Here is a 27,002-nt window from a genome sequence, read left to right on the forward strand (position 1 = left end):
GAAATTTTGCTAATAATGTTAAAAGTAAGTGTATGCTCTATTTCTGTCCTTTTTCCAATACCTTATCTATTTGGAGAAGCTATGCCAGAAACAGATATGTTGAATATTGTAAAACCATTTGCATGGTCCTTTGAGTTGGCCTGATGTACCATATTACTGTAGCTATATCAATAGTGTGTAATAAGTGTGCAATATATAAGATAGATAAAACATTATTTAACAGTTTTGATTGCATTTCAAAGAGACTGGCATTGAGGATGTGGTTTTCGACTTATCAGTTAAACAGACTGGCTTGTCTATTCCAATTATGTATTACTGTTGATCTTCTACCATGCTACAGACTGAGAAACAAAAGTTTGTTCAAGCCAAGTCCCAGCAGCGCACAAGGACATACGTGTACTCAGTTTGGCTGTTATTTGAGGAGAGTAGTAAACCAGCAATATTTGTTTAATATGGCGAGTTTCTTCAAGATTTAGTTTAGTTCTTGCTGCTGTCAGCTGCCTCCAATTCTAATCAATAGAAAACATTTTATTGCAATTTTTTACATAATTTGACCTGTTTCTCAATAACTAGGATTCCATCCAATTGGCAACAGATTTTCGTGCGAATATCTTAAAATCCACCTAAAACAATCAGGGGTGTTTATAAGATTTGAAGACACTGTGGGCTTAGCCCAAAGCCAGTCAAAGCCACTCTCGTCACTCTTCACTCAAGGCTAAAAAATAAAGAAAATGATTTCAACAGATAAATATATGAATTTGGTGCTCTTTGAAATGAACATTGAGCCATTCAAACATTGAGAAATTTGATATTTTTCATGTAACTTGCACCTTCCCACATGCCACAGCAGACACTGCTAGTACTCAATTACAATTGCTACTGTGGGTCTCTCTACTCTGGAACACTACTCCACAGGAGGCTGCTGAGGGGAGGACAGCTCATAATAATGTCTGGAAAGGAGTTATTGGAATGTTATCTGTGTTTGATTGACCTTTATTTAACTAGGCAAGTCAGTTAAGAACAAATTCTTATTTTCAATGACGGCCTAGGAACAGTGGGTTAACTGCCTGTTCAGGGGCAAAATGACAGATTTGTACCTTGTGGATTTGAACTTGCAACCTTTCGGTTACTAGTCCAACGCGCTAACCACTAGGCTACCCTGAGTTTGATACCATTCCATTTATTCCGTTCTAGCCATTACTATGAGTCTGTCCTCCACAATTAAGGTGCCACCAACAACCTGCACTCTACTCTCTACTCTGGAACACATACAGTACCAGTCAAAAGTTTGGACACAACTACTCATTCCAGGGTTTTCTTTATTTTTACTACTTTCTACATTGCAGAATAATAGTGAAGACATCAAAACTATGAAATAACACATGTGGAATCATGTAGTAACCCAAAAAATGTTAAACAAAACTAAATATATTTTATATTTGAGATTCTTCTAAGTAGCCACCCTTTGCCTTGACAGCTTTGCACACTCTTGGTATTCTCTCAACCAGCTTCATGTATTTCAATTAACAACTGTGCCTTGTTAAAAGTTAATTTGTGGAATTTCTTTCCTTCTTAATGTGTTTGAGTTGTGGTGTGGTTGTGTTGTGACAGGGTAGGGGTAGTATACAGAAGATAGCCCTATTTGGGAAAAGACCAAGTCCTTATTATAGCAAGAACAGCTCAAATAAGCAAAGAGAAATGACAGTCCATCATTACTTTAAGGATCGGAGCTTTTTTTTTCAATTTTCACCAAAAATGACATACCCAAATCTAACCTTAGGACCTGAAGCAAGGATATGCATATTCCTGATACCATTTGAAAGGAAACACTGAGGTTTGTGGAAATGTAAAATTAAAGTAGAATAATATAACACATTAGATCTGGTGAAAGATAATACAAAGAAAATGTTTTTTTTGAAACTCAAGAGAAAGGCAAAAAAATATTATTCCTGTTTAAGCACAATTCACATTTTGACCACTAGATGGCAGCAGTGTATGTGCACAATTTTATACTGATCCAATGAACCATTGCATTTAAGGTTCAAAATGTTGTATCAAGTCTGCCCAAATGTGCCTAATTGGTTTATTAACTGTGCACTATCCTCAAACAATAGCATGGTATTCTTGCACTGCAATAGCTACTGTAAATTGGACAGTTCAGTTAGATTTACAAGAATTTAAGATTTCTGCCCATGTCAGATACGTCTATGTCCTGGGAAATTTTCTTGTTACTTACAACCTCATGCTAATCACATTAGCACACGTTAGCTCAACCGTCCCATGTGTGTGTGAGTGTGTGGGGTGGGGGGGAGGGGGGTGATCAGACATGAAGGTCAGTCAATATGGAACATTTCAAGAAATTTGAAAGTTTCTTCAAGTGCAGTTGCAAAACCCATCAAGCATTATGATGAAACTGGCTCTCATGAGGACTGCCACAGGAAAGGAAGACCCAGAATTACCTCTGCTCTAGAGGACACGTTCATTGGACTTAACTTCACCTCAGATTGCAGCCCAAATAAATGCTTCACAGTGTTCAAGTAACAGACACCTCTCAACATCAACAGTCTGTGTGAATTAGGCTTTCGTGGTCGAATTGCTGCAAAGGAACCACTACTAAAGGATACCAATAAGAAGAAGAGACTTGCTCTGGCCAAGAAACACAAGCAATAGACAGACCGGTTGAAATCTGTCCTTTGGTCTGATGAGTCCAAATTTTATATTTTTAGTTCCAACCGCCGTGTCTTTGTGAGACGCAGAGTGGGTGAACGGATGATCTCCGCATGTGTGCTCCACCTTGAAGCATGGAGGAGTGATTATGTGGGGGTTCTTTGCTGGTGACACTGTCAGTGATTTATTTAGAATTTAAGGCACACTTAATCAGCATGGCTATCCCATCCCATCTGGTTTGTGCTTAGTGGGACTATCATTTGTTTTTCAACAGGACAATGACCCAACACACCTCCAGGCTGTGTAAGGGCTATTTGACCAAGAAGGAGAGTGATGGAGTGCTGCATCAGATGACTTGGCACCCACAATCATCCTACCTCATCCCAATTGAGATGGTTTGGGATGAGTTGGAGGAAAAGCAGCCAATAAGTGCTCAGCATATGTGGGAACTCCTTCAAGACTGTTGGAAAAGATTTCCAGGTAAAGCTGTTTTTTTTATTTTCACCTTTATTTAACTAGGCAAGTCAGTTAAGAACAAATTCTTATTTACAATGACAACCTACCGGGCAACAGTGGGTTAACTGCCTTGTTCAGGGGCAGAAATACAGATTTCTATCTCGTCAGCTTGGGGATTCGATCCAGCAACTTTCCAGTCACTGGCCCAATGCTCTCACCACTAGGCTACCTTCCGCACTGCCCCTCTCTGGTTGAGAGAATGCCAAGAGTTGGCAAAGCTTTCATCAAGGTGAAGGGTGGCTACTTTAAAGAATCTCAAATATGAAATATATTTTGATTTCTTTAAGACGTTTTTGGTTACTACATGACTTCATATGTGTTATTCCATAGTTTTGATGTCTTCACTATTATTCTGTAATGTAACAAATAGTAAAATAAAGAAAAACCCTTGAATGAGTAGGTGTGTCCAAATTTTTGACTGGTACAGTACATAAACAAACTCTGACCTGTCCAATGAGCCAAGCTGATTAAAGAATCTCACAGTACCCAACCACACCTCTCTCTCTCACACACACACACCACACACAAACTGTGCAGTAATTAGAATCCATAGAGTAGTTTTAAGCGATACAGTGCTTAGCTCTACTCCATTTATTTGTATCCTAAAAAACGTCCTAGTCCTTGCCGATGACAAGCATACCCATAACATGATGCAGCCACCACCATGCATGAAAATATGAAGAGTGGTACACAGTGATGTGTTGTGTTGGATTTGCCCCAAACGTAACACTTTGTATTCAGGACAAAAAGTTAATTTCTTTGCCACATTTTTTGCAGTTTTACTTTAGTGCTTCATTGCAAACAGGATGCATGTTTTGGAATATATTTTACAGGCTTCCTTTTCAGTCTGTCATTTTGGTTACTATTGTGGAGTAACTACAATAGTGTTGATCGATCGATCGACAGTTTCCTCTGAACACAGCCATTAAACTTAAGATGGCGCCGTACTGGATGGCCACCGTTTTGCAAGCTCCGACCCAACTTTGCTATTTTGTGACCATTTTGTTGTTTATTTTTTGTCTATTTTCACATAATGTACCGCTATTATTTCTTGCAACCCACAAGAACTCTTGAACATCAGGTCGGCTTCTACTTTGACTCATCTGCCCAGAGCTCTCCTGTAATTCCAAGCCAATTGTCGGGCTACCCAAGAGGAAACGCTGGTATTACGGAGGCAAGAGAAGGGGCATCCTGGTGAGATTAAGGCGAAGGGAAAACCGCCCACCTCTTCCCTCCATTCTACTGGCAAATGGACAGTCACTTGATAATTAGATGGATGACCTCCGATCGGGGATTCGCTACCAACAGGACTCTCGGAATTGCAATATTATTTGCTTTCAGAAACATGACTCTTAGACAAGAACCCCTCATGGCTATCCAACTCAATGAATTCTCCAATCACCGGGCGGACAGGACAGTTGAGTTGTGGAAATCGAGGGGGGGAGGGGTTTGCCTCCTCATCAACTCCAACTGGTGTGCTAATTCCAGCGAGGTGGAAGTGCCAACCCAGTGTTCAGGTCTTGGAATACTTTATGGTCAAATGTCGGCCCTTCCACCTCCCGAGGGAGTTGTCAGCTGTAATCGCTGTATACATTCCACCTCAGGACAATAAAAATAATAAGCTGGCGCTTAAAGAACTGTACAAGGCATGAACAAGCAGGATACTCTACACCCAGAGGCTGCCTTTCTGATTCCCGACAATTTTATTTGCCCAACTTCCATCAACACGTCTCCAATGCCACTAGGGGCAATAAAGTCCTAGACCACTGCTATTCTACCCACAAGCAAGCATACAAGGCACTCCCTCGTCCGCGATTCGGAAAATCAGATCACGACTCCGTACTCTTGTTTCCCGTTTACAAGCAGAAACTGAAATCAAATCAAATCAAATTTATTTATATAGCCCCTCGTACATCAGCTGATATCTCAAAGTGCTGTAAAGAAACACAGCCTAAAACCCCAAACATCAAGCAATGCAGGTGTAGAAGCACGGTGTCTAGGAAAAACTCCCTAGAAAGGCCAAAACCAAATCGTGATACCTCACATCTCAAAATAGGGCTACTTAATGTTAGATCCTTTACTTCAAAGGTAGTTATAGTCAATGAACTAATCACTGATCATAATCTTGATGTGATTGGCCTGACTGAAACATGGCTTAAGCCTGATGAATTTACTGTGTTAAATGAGGCCTCAACTCCTGGTTACACTAGTGACCATATCCCCCGTGCATCCCGAAAAGGCGGAGGTGTTGCTAACATTTACGATAGCAAATTTCAATTTACAAAAAAAAAATGACGTTTTCATCTTTTGAGCATCTAGTCATGAAATCTATACAGCCTACTCAATCACTTTTTATAGCTACTGTTTACAGGCCTCCTGGGCCATATACAGCGTTCCTCATTGAGTTCCCTGAATTCCTATCGGACCTTGTAGTCATAGCAGATAATATTCTAATTTTTGGTGACTTTAATATTCACATGGAAAAGTCCACAGACCCACTCCAAAAGGCTTTCGGAGCCGTCATCGACTCAGTGGGTTTTGTCCAACATGTCTCTGGACATACTCACTGTCACAGTCATACTCTGGACATAGTTTTGTCCCATGGAATAAATGTTGTGGATCTTAATGTTTTTCCTCATAATCCTGGACTATTGGACCACCATTTTATTATGTTTGCAATTGCAACACATAATCTGCTCAGACCCCAACCAAGGAGCATCAAAAGTCGTGCTATAAATCCTCAGACAACACAAAGATTCCTTGATGCCCTTCCAGACTCCCTCTGCCTACCCAAGGACGTCAGAGGACAAAAATCAGTTAACCACCTAACTGAGGAATTCAATTTAACCTTGCGCAATACCCTAGATGCAGGTGCACCCCTAAAAACTAAAAACATTTGCCATAAGAAACTAGCTCCCTGGTATACAGAAAATACCCGAGCTCTGAAGCAAGCTACCAGAAAATTAGAACGGAAATAGTGCCACACCAAACTGGAAGTCTTCCGACTAGCTTGGAAAGACAGTACCGTGCAGTATCGAAGATCATCCTATTTTTCCAACTTAAATGAGGAAAATAAGAACAATCCTAAATTTATTTATGATACTGTCGCAAAGCTAACTAAAAAGCAGCATTCCCCAAGTGAGGATGGCTTTCACTTCAGCAGTAATAAATTAATGAACTTCTTTGAGGAAAAGATCATGATTATTAGAAAGCAAATTATGGACTCCTCTTTAAATCTGTGTATTCATTCAAAGCATAGTTGTCCTGAGTCTGCACAACTCTGCCAGGACCTAGGATCAAGAGAGACACTCAAGTGTTTTAGCACTAAATTTCTTGACACAATGATGAAAATAATCATGGCCTCTAAACCTTCAAGCTGCATACTGGACCCTATTCCAAATAAACTACTGAAAGAGCTGCTTCCTGTACTTGGCCCTCCTATGTTGAACATAATAAACGGCTCTCTATCCACTGGGTGTGTACCAAACTCACTAAAAGTGGCAGTAATAAAGCCTCTCTTGAAAAAGCCAAACCTTGACCCAGAAATATAAAAAATGATCGGCCTATATCAAATGTCCCATTCCTCTCAGAAATGTTAGAAAAAGCTGTTCAGGAAGGCAGTGAGTTGCTGCGCAAGACAAACAATGCATACGAAATGCTTCAGTCTGGTTTTAGACCCCATCATAGCACTGAGACTGCACTTGTGAAGGTGGTAAATTACCTTTTAATGGCATCAGACAGAGGCTCTGCATCTGTCCTCGTGCTCCTAGACCTTAGTGCTGCCTTTGATACCATCGATCACCACATTCTTTTGGAGAGATTGAAAACCCAAATTGGTCTACACGGACAAGTTCTGGCCTGGTTTAGATCTTATCTGTCGGAAAGATATCAGTTTGTCTCTGTGAATGGTTTGTCCTCTGACAAATGTCGATGTTCCTCAAGGTTCCGTTTTAGGACCACTATTGTTTTCACTATATATTTTACCTCTTGGGTATGTCATTCAAAAACATAATGTTAACTTTCACTGCTATGCAGATAACACACAGCTGTACATTTCAATGAAACATGGTGAAGCCCCAAAATTGCCCTCGCTAGAAGCCTGTGTTTCAGACATAAAGAAGTCTAGGACCCAAGAAACAAAGAGATCTTCTGTTGAATCTGACAATTAATCTTGATGGTTGTACAGTCATCTCAAAGACAACTGTGAAGGACCTCGGCGTTACTCTGGACCCTAATCTCTCTTTGACGAACATATCAAGACTGTTTCAAGGACAGCTTTTTTCCATCTAAGTAACATTGCAAAAATCTGAAACTTTCTGTCCAAAAATGATGCAGAAAAATTAATCCATGCTTTTGTTACTTCTAGGTTAGACTACTGCAATGCTCTACTTTCCGGCTACCCGGATAAAGCACTAAATAAACTTCAGTTAGTGCTAAATACGGCTGCCAGAATCCTGACTAGAACCAAAAAATGTGATCATATTACTCTAGTGCTAGCCTCCCTACACTGGCTTCCTGTTAAGGCAAGGGCTGATTTCAAGGTCTTACTGCTAACCTACAAAGCATTGCATGGGCTTGCTCCTACCTATCTTTCTGATTTGGTCCTGCCGTACATACCTACACGTACGCTACGGTCACAAGACGCAGGCCTCCTAATTGTCCCTAGAATTTCTAAGCAAACAGCTGGAGGCAGGACTTTCTCCAACAGAGCTCCATTTTTATGGAATGGTCTGCCTACCTATGTGAGAGACGCAGACTCGGTCTCAACATTTAAATCTTTACTGAAGACTCATCTCTTCAGTGGGTCATATGATTGAGTGTAGTCTGGCCCAGGAGTGTGAAGGTGAACGGAAAGGCTCTGGAGCAACGAAACGCCCTTGCTGTCTCTGGCTGGCCGGTTCCCCTCTCTCCACTGGGATTCTCTGCCTCTAACCCTATTACAGGGGCTGAGTCACTGGCTTACTGGTGTTCTTTCATGCCGTCCCTATGAGGGGTTCGTCACTTGAGTGGGTTGAGTCACTGACGTGATCTTCCTGTCTGGGTTGGTGCCCCCGCCTTGGGTTGTGCCGTGGCGGAGATCTTTGTGGGCTATGCTCGGCCTTGTCTCAGGATGGTAAGTTGGTGGTTGAAGATATCCCTCTAGCGGTGTGGGGGCTGTGCTTTGGCAAAGTGGGTGGGGTTATATCCTGCCTGTTTGGCCCTGTCCGGGTGTATCATCAGATGGGGCCACAGTGCCTCCTGACCCCTCCTGTCTCAGCCTCCAGTATTTATGCTGCAGTAGTTTATGTGTTGGGGGGCTAGGGTCAGTTTGTTATATCTGGAGTACTTCTCCTGTTTTATCCGGTGTCCTGTGTGAATTTAAGTATGCTCTCTTTAATTCTCTTTTTCTTTCTTTCTCTCGGGGGACCTGAGCGCTAGGACCATGCCTCAGGACTACCTGGCATGATGACTCCTTGCTGTCCCCAGTCCACCTGGCCGTGCTGCTGCTCCAGTTTCAACTGTTCTGCCTGCGGCTATGGAATCCTGACCTGTTCACCGGACGTACTACCTGTCCCAGATCTGCTGTTTTCAACTCTCTAGAGACAGCAGGAGTGGTAGAGATACTCTTAATGATCGGCTATGAAAAGCCAACTGACATTTACTTCTGTGGTGCTGATTTACTGCACCCTCGACAACTCCTGTGATTATTATTATTTGACCATGCTGGTCAGTTATGAACATTTGAACATCTTGGCCATGTTCTGTTATAATCTCCACCTGGCACAGCCAGAAGAGGACTGGCCACCCCTCATAGCCTGGTTTCTCTCTAAGTTTCTTTCCAGGTTTTGGCCTTTCTAGGGAGTTTTTCCTAGCCACCGTGCTTCTACACCTGCATTGTGTCACACCCTGACCATAGTTTGCTTTGTATGTTCTTTGTTTTGTTTGGTCAGGGTGTGATCTGAGTGGGCATTCTATGTTGGATGTCTAGTTTGTCTGTTTCTATGTTTTGTTTGGTCAGGGTGTGATCTGAGTGGGTATTCTATGTTGGATGTCTAGTTTGTCTGTTTCTATGTTTTGTTTGGTCAGGGTGTGATCTGAGTGGGCATTCTATGTTGGATGTCTAGTTTGTCTGTTTCTATGTTTTGTTTGGTCAGGGTGTGATCTGAGTGGGCATTCTATGTTGGATGTCTTGTTTGTCTGTTTCTATGTTTTGTTTGGTCAGGGTGTGATCTGAGTGGGCATTCTATGTTGGATGTCTTGTTTGTCTGTTTCTGTGTTTGGGCCTGATATGGTTCTCAATCAGAGGCAGGTGTTAGTCATTGTCTCTGATTGGGAGCCATATTTAGGTAGCCTGTTTTGTGTTGGGTTTTGTGGGTGGTTGTTCCTGTCTCTGTGTTTGTTACACCAGATAGGGCTGTTTTTTTTTTTTTTTTTTTTTTTTCTCTCTCCCCCTCCTTTCCTCTCTCTTCACATTTCTTGTTTTGTATATTGTTCATTTATCATCTTCATTAAAGATGTATCACAATAACCACGTTGCGTTTTGGGCCGCCTCTCCTTCAACAGAAGAATCCTGTGACACATTGCTTGCTGTTTGGGGTTTTAGGCTGGGTTTCTGTACAGCACTTTGAGATATGAGCTGATGTACGAAGGGCTATATAAATAAATATATTTAAGTGTCACAAAACTGTTAGAATCAGAGGGCTCAAAAAATACTGTGTTGAAATGTTTAGGGAGGAAGTGGGTAAAATTGACTGATCATTTGTGCTGGATAGTATAGGGATAGACAGTGCCTGGGAAGCCAGTGTAGTAAGATTCAATCTTAGCCCTGTATTAAAACGTCTTTGGGCTGCAATCCCAATAACGGGATGATATGACAACAGCAAGTGAAGGTGCAGGGCACCAAATTCAAAACAACAGAAATATCATAATTAAAATTCCTCAAACATACATGTATCTTATACCGTTTTAAAGGTCCCACAGTTGACAGTGCATGTCAATGCAAAAACCAAGCTATGAGGTCGAAGAAATTGTCCATAGAGCTCCAAGACAGGGATTGTGTTGAGGTACAGATCTTGGGATGGGTACCAAAACATTTCTGCAGCATTGAAGGTCCCCAAGAACACAGTGGCCTCCATCATTCTTAAATGGAAGAAGTTTGGAACTACCAAGACTTTTCCTAGAGCTGGCCACCCAGGCAAACTGAGCAAACGGGGGAGAAGGGCCTTGGTCAAGGGGTGACCAAGAACCCGATGGTCACACTGACAGAGCTCCTCTGTGAAGATGGGAACACCTTCCAGAAGGACAAGTATCCCTGCAGCACTCCATCAATCAGGCCTTTATGGTAAAGTTGCCAAACGGAAGCCACTCCTCAGTAAAAGGCAACTGAAGGCCCGCTTGGAGTTTGCCAAAAGGCACCTAAAGACTCTCAGACCATCAGACAGATTCTCTGGTCTGATGAAACCAAGATTGAACTATTTTGCTTGAATGCGACCCTAAGCACACAGCCAAGACAATGCATGAGTGGCTTTGAGACACGTCTCTGAATGTCCTTGAGTGGACCAGCCAGATCCCAGACTTGAATAAGATTTAACATCTCTGGAGAGACCTGAAAATAGCTGTACAGCGAAGCTCCCCATCCAACCTGACAGAGCTTGAGAGGATCTGCAGAGAAGAATGAAAGAAACTCCCCAAAAATAGGTGTGCCAAGCTTGTAATGTCATACCCAAGAACACTCAAGGCTGCTGCCAAAGGTGCTTCAACAAAGTACTGATGAAAGGGTCTGAATACTTATGTAAATGTAATGTTTGTTTTTTCATAAATTTGCAACAATTTCTAAAAATCTGTTTTTGCTTTATCATTATGGGATATTGTGTGTAGTTTGATGAGAAAAAAAACAATTTAATACATTTTAGAATAAAGCTGTAACATAACTAAAATGTGGAAAAAGTCAAGAGGTCTGAATACTTTCGGAATGCACTGTAAACATCACAGAAATGAAACACAGAGCAAAATAGATGATGATCTAATTTGCTGATAAAATCATTGAGAACAAACGACTACCCTAAAAAGCTTTGGAAATCATTTAAGGAACTAGGCTGTAGTAGTACTACCATAAACAAACTAAACAGTATTGGACTGAATATCTGGGGGGAGACAATATATGAAAAAGCAGAGGTTGCCAATTAATTAAACTCTTTTTTTACTTCTGTTGCCAGCAAGCTGGTTAGCAAGCTGCCCACCAGTTCTGGTTTGTATGGAAACGACCAAGTCAAGAAGTATTACGCCGAGTTAGAGGTTCAGGCAAACTCTTTTTCTTTTGCAAAAGCAGCAACAGCCAAAAGAGCCAGTATGCTAGTGGAGCTTAAATGCTCCAAAGCCACAGGCCTGGATAATATTCCTGCAAGGTTTCTTAGAGATTCTAATGAGCAAACTGCCCCTTCTATTATGTATATTGTTAATCTCTCTCCTGAACAATGCACCTTTCCCAGGGGCATGAAACACGCTAAAGTTATATATCTGTATAAGAAGGGTATAAATTCTGACCCTGGGAATTATAGGCCTGCATCTATCCTCAGTATAGCATCAAAGATCCTGGAGAGAGTGTCTACAAACAAAGTCTAATGTATGATTTTCAGTCGGGTTTTAGAAAAACATACTCCATTGATTCATGTCTACTTTACTTGACTGTCTTCATCAGGAAAGAGATTGATGAGGTTCATTTCTATGGAATGGTACTGCTTGACCTATAGAAGGCCTTTGATACAGTTAACTACTGTCTCCTAATCTCCAAACTGGAGGCACTGAGGTTAAGCAGTCTCCCTCTAGGCTGGGTAAAGTCCTATTTCTCAGGTAGGGAGCAAGTAGTAGAGGTTAAGGGTTCACTGTCTCAGGCAAAACCAATGAGTTGTGGTGTTCCGCAGGGGAGCGTGCTTGGGCCTCTACTGTTTTTATTGTATATAAACTATATGAAAGATGATTGTTCTTGCCATCTTTTCCTTTTTGTGGATGACTACACTTCTAGTGTCTCACAAAAGTAAAACTACGTTGGAGAGCATACTTTGGACAGAGCTTAGCAAATGGCGAGGAGCAGTAGCAAATGGCGAGGAGATAATAAGCTATCTCTGTACTTAGGTAAAACTGAGGCAATTATTTTGGGATCCAGACCTAAATTGTGTCGGTCCTCTGAAATCAGAGTGGAGTGTGAGGTGCTGACTACTAAAACCTCTGTTAGCTACCCGGGATGTATCCTTGAAGGAAGCTTGGGAGTTGTGAGCATGGCCACTAAAGTGCTAGGGAAGGTTAATGCCAGGACTAAGTTTTTGTCTAGAACGTCCAAGCTGCTTGATAAGGACTCCATGAGAGTGCTAGCCACTGCCCTCATCAATGCCATTTTGACTATGCTAGTACTTCCTGGTTTGGGGGCTTATCTAAGTTTATGAAGGGGATAGCCCAGAATACGCTGATCAGGGTAGTATTGAAGGTGAGTCCACATACTCACATAGGCAGGAACTGCTTTCAGGAACTCAATTGGCTGCCTGTTGAGGCTAGGGTGTCCCAGATTAGACTGGGTTGGGTTTATAGGAGTATTTATGGTTCTGTGCCCAGATTAGATATGCAACATATTAGGGACGCAACAATTACAGCACCAGATCAGGTGTTGCTAATATGTGCTTATACAGGGTTCAGGAGTAATGCTGGGAAATGTACTTTCTTGTATACTAGAGCTAAAGTAAAACTAAAGTAAAAAAACAGTTTGATGTCTTTCTGTGCCCATATGAATGTACCTACCCTATGATGAAAAAAATTAGATACATTTTCTTCTTCTCTGTTTGTATGTTTTATTATCGCGCTGTCATACTTTGTTCAACTGTGTTTGATCTTGTCTAGCCATCTTGTTTCAAGAAGACAACAATTGAAATAAGTCCCAGACTTTACTCTGTTTTGTCCTCAATGATTTTACTAATGTGCATGTATGGCTTTTTCAAGTTTTATGTGTGCTTGTTTTTTTAAATGGTTGAATTAATAAACTAAACAAAAAAAGATCTACAGTACCAGTCAAAAGTTTGGACACACCTACTCATTCAAGGGTTTTTCTTTATTTTGACTATTTTCTACATTGTAGTGAAGACATCAAAACTTTGAAATAACACATATGGAATCAGGTAGTAACCAAAAAAGTGTTAAACAAATCAAAATATATTTTAGATTCTTCAAAGTAGCTACCCTTTACCCCAATGACTGCTTTGCACACTCTTGGCATGCTCTCAACCAGCTTCATGAGGTAGTCACCTGGAATGCATTTCAAGTAACAGGCATGCCTTGTTAAAAGTTAATTTGTGTAATATCCTTCTTAATGCATTTAAGCCATTCAGTCCATATTATGGAAAGAACAGCTCATATAAGCAAAGAGAAACGACAGTCCATCCTTACTTTAAGACAGCATTTCAAGACCTTTGAAAGTTTCTTCAAGTGCAGTCGTAAAAACCCCATCAAGCGCTATGATGAAACTGGCTCTCATGAGGACCGTGCTCAGCATATGTGGGAACTCCTTCCAAGACGGTTGGAAAAGCTTTCCTCGTGAAGCTGGTTGAGAGAATGCCAAGGATGTGCAAAGCTGTTATCAAGGCAAATGGTGGCTACTTTGAAAAATCAAAAATATATTTAGATTTGTTAACCATTTTTTGATTACCACAATGTTCCATATCTGTTATTTCATAGTTTATGTCTTCACTATTATTCTGCAATTAAGAAATTAGTAAAAATAAAGAAAAACCCTTGAATGAGTAGCTGCGTCCAAACTTTTGACTGGTACTGTATATGAAAATAAGAAACATGAGCTAAGCATGTTTACCTGGAGAATTAAATAGTTTATTAGACCTCCATTATTCATGTCATTTAGTCAGTTCTACCACCTCAACATTGACAATTTTAAATAAGGTCAGATGTAATGTTGTAGTAAAGTTCAGCTTCAGTCTACAGGTGGGCATTGTGTCACTGTCAGAACACACAGTATGTGCTTCAGTCTGAAAATCGTTCTCTCATCTCTTCGGTCTAAACTAGCCAGCCAGTAGCTACCGAAGTGGCTGGCCAGCCAAGACAGCTACAGAAACAAAACCCATTAAATACACTCACTGGAAATGAACACTTCTCCTAATATCATGACTTATATCAACATCCTTAGCTTACCAATTCACTAAATATACTGTTAAATAACTTTGACTCATAAAAAACAAAGGAGAGGCGCATGCTTGTACTGAGTACAAACTAAATGGCACCTATCTTGTGAACACCACACTTGGATCCAAGTGGGTTGGCAGTTTCAAAGTCATCATAGTACAATTGGATCTGTAAAGCATTTATATGTTTTGGGAGAGATGAGTCTTAAAGTAACTTCCATCACAAAAGTCTTACTAAGTGTCTTCCACAGATGTGTAGGTGCATTTTCCAATAACTTACAGATTTCAGAATTGCGACACATGAATGTTAATGTTTCAACTATAGGAATATATACAAAAGGTTATTTCACTAGGACTTGATCATATATGCCTGTTTTTTTCCCGCCTGATATTATATCTAACTCCCAACACTACTTCTACTGGCTCCACAAAACCCCATCTTTGGTTGAAGTACCATATATAATATCCTTATGAATACTATTGAAATGTTTTCTGAAACCTGAGTATGTTGAAAACTGCGGTCTTCAACCATCTGGAGCACAGACCAATCTAAACTTGGTGGCGGAATAGAAGCTGTGATCAATTCTCAAATTCGATATCAATGACTGGCTGTTTCTGTGCAACACTTGACAACAAAAGCACCGCAAGATACATTTATCTAGTTAAGAAGTTTTGTCCTGAACTCTATCATGCTAGATGCCTCTTGTTTTGCCTATATCAATGTTGTAGATGGTTGTCTGCAGAGGTTATTCTGTAGAAGTTGACAAGAGCATCACCATACGTCAAGTTAAAGACAAAGTGGGCTGTGAACAGTAGTTAATCAAACAAACGCAGACTACTAGTTGCCTGGCACCACGATGTTGTCAATCTGGCTCGGTCTTCTACCAACGGCAAGGAGGTACGGCTGTCGACCATGGCTCCCATCATGATGTTCTTCAATGCTGCAGCATGACTGCAACACACAAAGGGTCCTTCTAAGTCCCTTTCCACATGTTAATACAATGAAGAAACAACCCAAAAAATTGATTACACAATTACTGTATCATCTTACCTTCTGAAAGTGCACTAGTCTACCCACAGCATCACTGGCACTGATCTTGGTCCTCTTCCCTCCTGCTGCTGGTGGGAGGAGATGAAGCAGCAGCAGGGAGGACATATCATTGTCCCAGTCTGAGGGCAAGAAAAGGCAAAACACCCCAAATCACAAAAAATAATATCGCTGAGTTTGAAACATTGCACTATCCACGAGAGAATCCACTTACTGGTTTCGCAGTCATTCTCTGGTGGTTTTTCTGCAGACTTCAGGAGGCGACGCAAATCGGCGGTCATAGTCATGGATTTTGCCAGTTTGATGACTTTAGGCTTCAATATTGCGTCCCACTTTTCAAGGAGCTTAGAGGATGTTTCATCGTCGGCAAAAAGTCCTGATTCACCTAAAACAAAGTGGATCAACTGAACTTCATGACCAACACAAAATCATGTTCTCAATCAGACAAATAGCCTGTAGTTCTGATTCCAACACATACCACATACTACATCACTCACCAATCCTTTGATGTCCAGAAACCTGGGAAAGACTGTGAGGACATCTGTGCTTCTGTCTGGACTATAAACTGGCTCCTGGCGATCCTGGAACACCCCCTTCATCGTCTGATAAATGTGTTTTTCATTGGCCGAGTGGACAAGGAAGGAAAGGGCCTCCTTGCATGCATCACCAACAAGCTGGTGGTCCAGGTCAGTCTTCCTCCTATGGGTTGGGCCTCCCGACTGGGGTGAAATACTCTTCTTGATGAGTCTTCCTTGATGCCGTCTTCAGGCGATAATTCAGATATCCTTTGCCCGTGTAAGGATCATAGAAGGGTTCCTTAGATGTGGGAAAAGATTACCAACATGGTAGTCAAATGGTTAGTATTTTTAGACTTGATTCTATGACTGTTTGGTGTCCTGTTCAGTCCACAGAACAAGTGTCAAAATATTAAAGCAAGCAAGCTCTACCAGCACTTACATATCCGTTTTCCCCCAAAGGCTCTCTCAACGAAGGAAAGAGGGTCACAAGTCACAATTGGAAATCATCAAAAATGTTTATTTGTGCTACAAAAAAGAGAGACTAATCAGAACACATAAGCTACACAGGGGGAAACAGAATGGGTCTGACACAAATCAAGCCCAAGGGTTCAATAAAGAAAATACATCAGACAGTTCATATTTTCACCTTGATCTCCATAAGAGAAGGTTGCAACTTCATGAACTTCTTGCATTTTTGGTATTGGGCCTTCACCAACATGTTACACTGCACATGCAATTACACACAATGTCATTTTGAAGTTATGGTGTAGCTGTACATCATACATCATACAAGATTCCCCTTTATACCCTCTCCCCTTTGTCTTCCCTGCAGTGGATCAACCATTTGTTCCAAATTCCACTTTAATGATGTAAAAGGTGTCCGCCTGCCTGCGGATCTGGAGCTTGGCAAGGCAATATTCCAGTGAAATCAACCAACATATCTAGCTAGCTATCTGACTAGCTACAAACAGTTACCACAACCACTCAAATCTATAGGAAAGAAATTGGGAAATACATTTCAAGCCGTACTGGCTTGAACACAATGCCTGATCTGTGATCAACAACAAGCACACACCAAAGACATTAATCTAAATGACCGAGGACAACCCTATCACGTCTGGCCACGTGCCCTAGCTAGCTAACGTTAGAGCTAAATTACAAGATGTTGAGGTCAGTGTTGTAGCTATGCGAGGGTCCCCGCTCTAGAGCCGCCACCTAAGTGGGCCAAGCCAGAGGTGGAGCGGGGTCTACGTCCCTCAGCAGAGCCGCCACCTAAGTGGACCAAGCCAGAGGTGGAGCGGGGTCTACATACCTCACCAGAGCCGCCACCGCAGAGAAATGCCCACCCAGACCCTCCCCTATAGGTTCAGGTTTTGCGGCCGGAGTCCGCACCTTGGGGGGGAGGGGTACTGTCACACCCTGACCTTAGAGCTTTTTATGTCTCTATTTTGGTTTGGTCAGGGTGTGATTTGGGTGGGCATTCTATGTTCCTTTTTCTATGTTTTTGTATTTCTTTGTTTTGGCCATGTATGGTTCTCAATCAGGGACAGCTGTCTATCGTTGTCTCTGATTGGGAACCATACTTAGGTAGCTTTTTCCCACATGGTTTTTGTGGGTAGTTAGTTTCTGTTTAGTATTTTGCACCTTACAGGACTGTTTCGGTTATGCTCTTGTTATTTTTGTTTAGCGGTCAGTGTAAATAAAAAGTCATGAACACTTACCACGCTGAGCTTTGGTCCGATTCCTCTTCAGAAGACGACACCCGTTACAGGAAGTTAAAGCTTGGTCGCAAATGGGTCTTCCAAATGGACAATGACCCCAAGCATACTTCCAAAGTTGTGGCACAATGGCTTAAGGACCACAAAGTCAAGGTATTGGAGTGGCCATCACAAAGCCCTGACCTCACTAATGCGTTAGAAGTCAAAAGTTTACATACACCTTAGCCAAATATATTTCAACTCAGTTTTTCACAATTCCTGACATTTAATCCTAGTAACAATTCCCTGTCTTAGGTCTGTTAGGATCACTTTATTTTAAGAATGTGAAATGTCAGAATAATAGTAGTTATATATTTCAGCGTTTTTCTTTCATCACATTCCCAGTGGGTCAGAAGTTTACATACACTCAATTAGTATTGGGTAGCATTGCCTTTAAATTGTTTAACTTGGGTCAAACGTTTCAGGTAGCGTTCCACAAGCTTCCTACAATAAGTTCGGGGAATTTTGGCCTACTCTTTCTGACAGAGCTAGTGTAACTGAATCAGGTTTGTAGGCCTCCTTGCTCGCACACATTTTTTCAGTTCTGCCCACACATGTTCTATAGGATGCTGTTTGAAGGAGAGGACCAAGGTGCAGCGTGGTAAGCGTACATGATCTTTTAATGATCAAAATGACGCCAACAAAACAATAAACAATACCAAAACAAACCGTGAAGCTCAAAGGCAAAGTGCCATAAAGAAAGTCAACTTCCCACCAAGACAGGTGGGAAAAAAGGCACCTAAGTATGGTTCCCAATCAGAGACAACGATAGACAGCTGTCCCTGATGGAGAACCATACCTGGCCAAAACATAGAGATAGAAAATCATAGAAACACAACACATAGAAATGCCCACCCCAACTCACGCCCTGACCAAACCAAAATAGAGACATAAAAAGGATCTCCAAGGTCAGGTTGTGATGTATTGAGATGTTGCTACAATATATCCACATAATTTTCATTTTTCATGATGCCATCTATTTTGTGAAGTACATCAGTCCTTCCTGCAGCAAATCACCCCCACAACATGATGCTGCTACCCCCGTGCTTCACGGTTGGGATAGTGTTCTTCGGCTTGCAAGCGTCCCCCTTTTTTCTCCAAACATAATGATGGTCATTATGGCCAAACAGCTCTATTTTTGATTCATCAGACCAGAGGACATTTCTCCAAAAAGTACAATATTTGTCCCCATGTGCAGTTGCAAACCATAGTCTGGCTTTTTTTATGGCGGTTTTGGAGCAGTGGCTTCTTCCTTGCTGAGCTGCATTTTAGGTTATGTCAATATAGGACTAGTTTTACTGTGGATATAGATACTTTTGCACCTGTTTCCTCCAGCATCTTCACAAGGTCCTTTGCTGTTGTTCTGGGATTGATTTGCACTTTTCGCACCAAAGTACGTTCATCTCTAGGAGACAGAAAGCGTCTCCTTCCTGAGCGGTATGACGGCTGCGTGGTCCCATGTTTATACTTGCGTACTATTGTTTATACAGATGAACGTGGTACCTTCAGGCGTTTGGAAATTGCTCCCAAGGATGAATCAGACTTGCGGAGGTCTACAATGTTTTTTTCTGAGGTCTTGGCTGATTTCTTTTGATTTTCATATGATGTCAAGCAAAGAGGCACTGAGTTTGAAGGTAGGCCTTGAAATACATCCACTGGAGGAAATGGAGGAAATCAAAAGCTCCAGCTGAAATGGAGGAAGTCAAGAGCTCCAGCTGAAATGGAGGAAGTCAAGAGCTCCAGCTGAAATGTCATTATCCGTTGTACGACGAGAGAGGGGAATAAGAGTGTACATAGTGTGATTATAGATCAGAGACCATAAGTCTCAGAGGTGTAAATATACAAATCAACTGTGAATGTTAATCAGGTTTCATTTCTTGTTAATTTATGTCATTTCCAAGTTAATGTAATTTTAAATAGCATGGCGTTAACTGTTAAAAGTGAGATCTGTTGGATTCTATCTTCTAACTTGAAATATCCTTATTCGTGTTACCATATTATAACTGAGTGTATGGAAATCTACTGAGTGAGAATGGGGGTACAGAAAGTTTACATTCTGTCAGAACATGTTATTGTTAAATCTCATGTATCCTATGGAGAGGAGAAGGAAAACAGTCTGGTTTCTGCCACTGATAAGGTAGAACAGCCGTGAGTTAGGGAGCAGTGAGGAATGGGCGCCGAGGTCATGTCAGATGAAGTGAGAAGGAACAGTCACCACTTGAGTTCCTGCCTAGCAACAGAGATGTATTGGCTGTCCAGATGTGCAAGGAGGAGCCTCCGCCAAGGAGGGTTTACATATATGTGCTTGTGTAAACATGTCTTTGTCTTTTCAGCTGTTTGACCCAGTGGGTGAATAAACTTGGTTTGATCTTTGAATAGTTGTCCATTAGTTTTTTACTCTGTTTGTCACACCCTACAGTATATTGAAACTAATATCACAATCATAATATTCATAATAATAATAATATGTGGCCTAAAGACAATATTAAATCGAGAATGTCTGATGTGTGACGATATTATCAATTGTCGAATAGAGAATGAAGAGACTAATGACCTGTGCAGAGTACATTGACAGCTTGCATTGACAAATAGCACTTCTTCCATTTCATGCTAGAGGTCCATGCAGGCCAGTTGTTTTGATTGCTATACCCTATCAGAAATAGCAGATTCCAACGTTTCTAATGAACCTATTTTTGCAAAACAACTGTACAAATTGTGCGGATGGTCTCTGTTTCAGAATATTACTTTTTCCTAGAATTTTTCATGTCAGTAGGCTACTGGTGACAATCAGCAATAGCCATTTGGGATAGTCCATTCTATTCTTACTGTAAAATATGTCTGTTGACTGTGGTAGGGCCTGTGATGTCTGCTAAACGAACAAGTTCATTTTATTGGCATGGCGCATCCATAGCCTTGATTACTAAGCACAGATATTCTGTTGTTTTGAAATAAATTGCCTTGTATCGTTTTTTTATGACCTTCCTAAACAAAATGTTTATGGACTTAAATGGATTTATGGACTGTGTAAATTAACATCTGAAAGGCAGAGAGCGTCATAATGTTTCAAAATAAATGTAAATGTTTAATTTCTCTGCAGGAGAGGATTGGCCACCCCTCAGAGCCTGGATCCTCTCTATGTTTCTTCCTAGGTTCTGGCCTTTCTAGGGAGTTTCTCCTAGCTACTCTGCTTCTACACCTGCATTGCTTGCTGTTCGGGGTTTTAGGCTGGGTTTTTGTACAGCACTTTGAGACATCAGCTGATGTAAAAAGGGCTTTATAAATAAATGTGATTTGATTTGATAATTAGGTAATCACCAATTGTGAATAAAGAACAAGAAGGGCCATTCTATTGTACTCATCTGTTCTAATTATAATCTCACAATGGTGTACACCATATCAGTCCACCGAATTCAAGCAGTTTTATTAGCCTACTCTAGGCCAACTTGGAGTAGGCTACACAGTGAGAGCGTGCATTTTACAATGGCAAGACCAAGATGAATGGATGCACATGGTGCATTAGTGTTGCTACAAGATGTGAATGAAAACGACTCAGATGGAAGAACTGGATCATGACATCTCTGATGATTATTATTCTGATTCATGCTTAATGGTTTTTCATATCTGGGAAAGGATCCATATCGGGCTGCAGGTAAGCGAGTGTCGGATAATGGTTTGGATCAGATGGCACGGCTGTACTAGGTGAAAGGAGGAACTCGCTGGCCTGTTGCTGTGTTCTACAACATGCTTGACTTGGCTGCTATCAACATACAGGTGTTGTTTAAACAGTGCATGAACAACACCCTTCTGCATGAGCAGAAGAGACTTCATCGTGAGTCTGGCACATGGGCTACGAGAGAAACATATGAGAGCCGAAGCAGCAGCAAAGATTCCATGCGAGTCATTGAGCACATCGATCCACTTTTCATTTTCCATGTGTTTTGTCTTGTTTTTCCTCACACCTGGTTTCAATTCCATAAATCACTTGTTGTGTATTTAACCCTCTGTTCCCCCCATGTCTTTGTGTGAGATTATTTCTTTTAAGTGCTTGTGCACGTGTTTATTGGTGCGCGACGGGTTTTTGTACTCAATATCTTGTTATTTTTATGCCGTTGGTTTTGCTATTAAACTGCTCCGGCTATTACCAAGTTCTGCTCTCCTGCGACTAACTTCCCTGCCACCGGTTTGCACCCCTTACAAAAGTGACAGTCAGTATCTAGTGTGGCCACTAGCTATATTAAGTACTGCAGTGCATCTCCTCCTCATGGACTGCACCAGATTTGCCCGTTCTTGCTGTCAGATGTTACCCCACTCTTCCACCAAGGCACCTGCAAGTTCCCGGACATTCCTGGGGGAATGGCCCTAGCCCTCACCCGCTGATCGAACGGGTCCCAGACGTGCACAGTCCGATGATGCTGTGACACACCGCCCCAGACCATAACGGACCTTCCACCTCCAATTCAATCCTGCTCCAGAGTACAGGCCTCGGTGTAACGCTCTGTCCTTCGACGATGAACGCGAATCCGACCATCACACCTGGTGAGACAAAACCGTGACTCGTCAGTGGAGAGCACTTTTTGCCAGTCCTGTCTGGTCCAGCGATGGTGGGTTTGTGCCCATAGGCAACGTTGTTGCCGGTGATGTCTGGTGAGGACCTGCCTTACAACAGGCCTACAAGTCCTCAGTCCAGCCTCTCTCAGCTTATTGCGGACAGTCTGAGCACTGTTGGAGAGATTGTGTGTTCCTTGTGTAACTTGGGCAGTTGTTGTTGCCATCCTGTACCTGTCCTGCAGGTGTGATGTTCAGATGTACCGATCCTGTGCAGGTGTTGTTACACGTGGTCTGTCACTGCGAGGGCGTTTAGCTCTCCATCCTGTCTCCCTGTAGTGCTGTCTTAGGCGTCTCACAGTACGGCCATTGTAATTTATTGCCCTGGCCCCATCTGCAGTCCTCATGCCTCCTTGCAGCATGCCTAAGACACGTTCACGCAGATGAGCAGGGACCCTGGGCATCTTTCTTTTGGTGTTTTTCAGAGTCAGTAGAAAGGCCTCTTTAGTGCCCTAAGTTTTCATAACTGTGACCTTAATTGCTTACCATCTGTAAGATGTTAGTGTCTTAACGACCGTTTCACAGGCGCATGTTCATTAATTGTTTAAGGTTCATTGAACAAGAATGGGAAACAGTGTTTAAACCCTTTACAATGAAGATCTGTGAAGTTATTTGGATTTTTAAGAGTTTTCTTTGAAAGACAGGGTCCTAAAAATGGGACGTTTCTTTTTTTGTTGAGTTTAGTTGTAACAAAGGCACTCAACGCCTACAGAAACAGAAATGAATGAAAATGTTGTTATGTTCTTCCAAATATTTACATTTGGTATTCTAATGTTACCTAACACCTTCATAAGCAAACCAAATATTTACATTTGGTATTCTAATGTTACCTAACACCTTCATAAGCACAACCAAATTGCATTGGCACTGGGGTTCCAATGAGGCCAGGTTCTAGTGTTAAATTGAGATTTTGTGTCACTGATCTACACCCCATAATGTCAAAGTGGAATTATGTTTGTTTAACCTTTTAGAAATGAATACAAAATAAAAAGCTGAAATGTCTTCAGTCAATAAGTCAATACTTTGTTATGGCAAACCTAAATAAATTCAGAAGTAAAAATGTAAGTAGTTATTATTCTGTGTTCAATAATAGTGGTTAACATGGCTTTTGAATGACTACCTCATCTCTTTATCACACACATACAATTACCTGTAAGATCTGTGAGGGAAATGCTGTTGTCTGAAGACATAGGCTTGAATTGTACATCTTGTCTCATTGGTTCCTGTAGGTGCTGGGTAGAGATATGAGGGGGAGACGGTCATGACCCCCTCCTCAGACGTTTTGGCAGAACGCCCAGAACATGTTCTATAAGTTAAGATAGGAAATGGTGCCAGTCACATGCAGGAAGCAACCCTTTGAACCATATCTATGTAGCTTGTCTATGGAACTACTATATAAGAGGGGCGGCAGGTAGCCTAGTGGTTAGGGCGGTAGGTAGCCTAGTGGTTAGAGCGTTGGGCCAGTAACCGAAAGATTGAATCCCTGAGCTCACAAGGTAAAAAATATGTTGTTCTGCCCCTGAACAAGGCAGTTAACCCACGGTTCCCTGGAAGGCTGTCATTTTGCTCTTAACTGACTTGCCTAGGTTAAATTAAAAAAAGAGAACTAACAGGACTGTCCTGTGAGAACTCCTGATTGACGTGCCCTATGGTGCATTACGTTTGTTGGAAGCTCTCCAGCTTGCTGATAATAAAGAATGATTCGTTTAAGCTTGACTTGGAGTCCATGGTGGTAATTTCAATGACAGATCCCTCAGTCAAGCAGTGAATTTCCACCACAAAGACCAGGGGAGGTTTTCCAATACTCGCAATGAAGGCCACCTATGTGTGACCACTGTTGTGTCATCAGCAAACTTAATGATGGTGTTGGAGTCATGCCTGGTCGTGCAGTCATGAGTGAACTTCTACACCTGCATTGCTTGCTGTTTGGGGTTTTAGGCTGGGTTTCTGTACAGCACTTTGAGATATCAGCTGATGTACGAAGGGCTATATAAATAAATTTGATTTGATTTGATTTGATTTGAACAGGGAGTACAGGAGGGGACTGAGCACGCACCTCTGAGGGGCCCCCGTGTTGAGGAGCAGCGTGGCGGATGTTTTGTTACCTACCCTTACCACCTGGGGGCGGCCCGTCAGGAAGTCCTGGATCCAGTTGCAGAGGGAGGTGTTTGGTCCCAGGGTCCTTAGTTTAGTGATGAGCTTTGAGGGCACTATGGCGCTGAATGCTGAGCTGTAGTCAATAAATAGCATTCTCACAGAGGTGTTCCTTTTGTCCAGGTGGGATAGGGTAGTGTGGAGTGCAATAGAGATTGCACACTCTTGGCTTCCCTTAACCAGCTTCATGAGGAATATTTTTCCAACACCATTAAAGGAGTTTCCACATTTGCTGAGCACTTGTTGGCTGCTTTTCCTTTACCCTGCGGTCCAACTCATCCCGAACCATCTCAATTGGGTTGAGGTCGGGTGATTGTGGAGGCCAGGTCATCTGATGCAGCACTCCATCACTCTCCTTGGTAAAATAGCCCTTGACTTATTGTCCTGTGGAAAAATAAATGATAATCCCACTAAGCGCAAACCAGATGGGATGGCGTATCGCTGCAGAATGCTGTGGTAGCCATGCTTGTTAAGTGTGCCTTGAATTCTAAATAAATCACTGAGTGTCACCAGCAAAGTACACCCACACCATCACACTTCCTCCTCCATGCTTCATGGTGGGAACCACACATGTGGAGATCATCCGTTCACCTACTCTGTCTCACAAAGACATGGAGGTTGGAGGCAAAAATCTCAAATTTGGACTCATCAGACCAAAGGACAGATTTCCACTGGTCTAATGTCCATTGCTCGTGTTTCTTGGTCCAAGCAAGTTTCATATTCTTATTGGTGTCCTTTAGTAGTGTTTTTTATTTATTTTTTACATCAATTCAACCACGAAGGCCTAATTCACGCAGTCTCCTCTGAACAGTAGATGTTGAGATGTGTCTGCTATTATTAGGGCTGCAGTTTCTGAGGCTGGTAACTCTAATGAACTTACCGTCTGCAGCAGAGGTAACTTTGAAGAAACTTTCAAAGTTCTTGAAATGTTTCGGATTGACTGACCATCATGTTTTTAATGAATGATGGACTGTCGTTTCTCTTTGCTTGTTTGAGCTGTTCTTGCCACATGTTCTTTTACCAAATAGGGCTATCTTCTGATTGACTCAAATGCATTAAGGAAAGAAATTCCACAAATGAACTTTTAACAAGGCACACCTGTTAATTGAAATGCATTCCAGGTGACTACCTCATCAAATCAAATCAAATCAAATTTGATTTGTCACATACACATGGTTAGCAGATGTTAATGCGAGTGTAGCGAAATGCTTGTGCTTCTAGTTCCGACAATGCAGTAATAACCAACAAGTAATCTAGCTAACAATTCCAAAACTACTACCTTATACACCCAAGTGTAAGCTGGTTGAGAGATTGCCAAGAGTGTGCAAAGCTGTCATCAAGGCAAAGGGTGGCTACTTTGAAGAATCTCAAATTGAAAACACTTTTTTGGTTACTACATGATTCCATATGTGTTATTTCTGATGTCTTCACTATTATCATACAATGTAGAACATAGTAAAAATGATGGAAAACCCTTGAATGAGTGAGTAGGTGTGTCCAAACTTTTGACTGGTCCTGTTAATCTTCACCAAATCAATGCAAACTGGTATTTTTCCTAAAGATTTGAAAATTGCCAAAGTTATCCCCCTCTACAAATCTGGGGATTCCAGATCTTTTACACATTACCACCTAATATCTGTACTAACACGTTTGACTAAAATCCTAGAAAAATTGGTGCATAAGAGAATGTTGAAACATTTATATCAGCACTTTATTCTATATGAGCACCAATATGGTTTTTGTAAAAACGACTCCACAGATGTGTCTCTTTTGCAACTTGTGGATAAAATCGTTACAGCCCTGAACAACAACGAATACGCACTTGCCGTTTTTTTAGATGTATCCAAAGTGTTTGACACGGTTGATCATGAAATATTATTTATTGAATTGCATTATTACGTTTTCATGATTATACATATAACTGGCTATAACTTTATGTTTGTGATAGAGAACAATTTGTTCATACAAACATCTGTGCACCTACCAGGGCCAAGATATCCTGCCACAGGGTTCAATAATTGAACCTTTTTTTATTCCTAATCTATGTCATTGACCTTGCTGCTGTGTATTCTACCATACTTGTCATTCTCTTTGCTGATGACACCAATTTGATTTTATCACACAATAATTTGTATTCACTAATTAATGAAGCCAACTCAGGCATGGCCAAATTATCTTTAAATGTTAACAAATGTAACTTTATTGTATTAATCATTAATAAAAATAAGCATGGTAAAAAATAAAAAAAGAGCCAGAATCTTAATTGGTGGGAATGAAATGGAACATCCAGTAGATTCCGAATCTGAGTTCTAATTAATGAAAAGTTATCCTGGAAACAGCATACTTAATTTGCCTGCAGCAAAGTGATGAAATCTGTTGGTATCATCAGACAGTTTAGTGGTTTGGTTCATCAAGCTTGCTTCCTAACTCTATACTAACGCTGAACTAACGCCTCCTACCTACACAAATTACACATCATACAAAAGTCATTTGCAAGACTAGCCTCCTCTAATTACCTGGCTCCATCTGAACCTTTGTTTAAGAAACTCAATATCTTGTCTAATTACGACATTAATGTGAG

The 27,002-nt window shown here is 41.4% G+C and overlaps 1 long non-coding RNA gene across 1 annotated transcript; it reads right to left on the reverse strand.

Annotated features, from left to right (window-relative positions):
• Window positions 1–15,396: 15,396 nt before the first annotated feature.
• LOC118942013 lies at window positions 15,397–16,174 on the reverse strand. The gene is made up of 3 exons (XR_005037880.1): window positions 15,885–16,174; window positions 15,602–15,772; window positions 15,397–15,509 (listed from the first exon to the last, which is right to left on the reverse strand). It is a non-coding gene; the product is annotated as an uncharacterized LOC118942013 (long non-coding RNA).
• Between the last annotated feature and the right edge of the window lie 10,828 nt (window positions 16,175–27,002).

The sequence above is a fragment of the Oncorhynchus mykiss genome, chromosome 20, assembly GCF_013265735.2.
Source record: "Oncorhynchus mykiss isolate Arlee chromosome 20, USDA_OmykA_1.1, whole genome shotgun sequence".
Classification (NCBI taxonomy): Eukaryota; Metazoa; Chordata; class Actinopteri; order Salmoniformes; family Salmonidae; genus Oncorhynchus; species Oncorhynchus mykiss.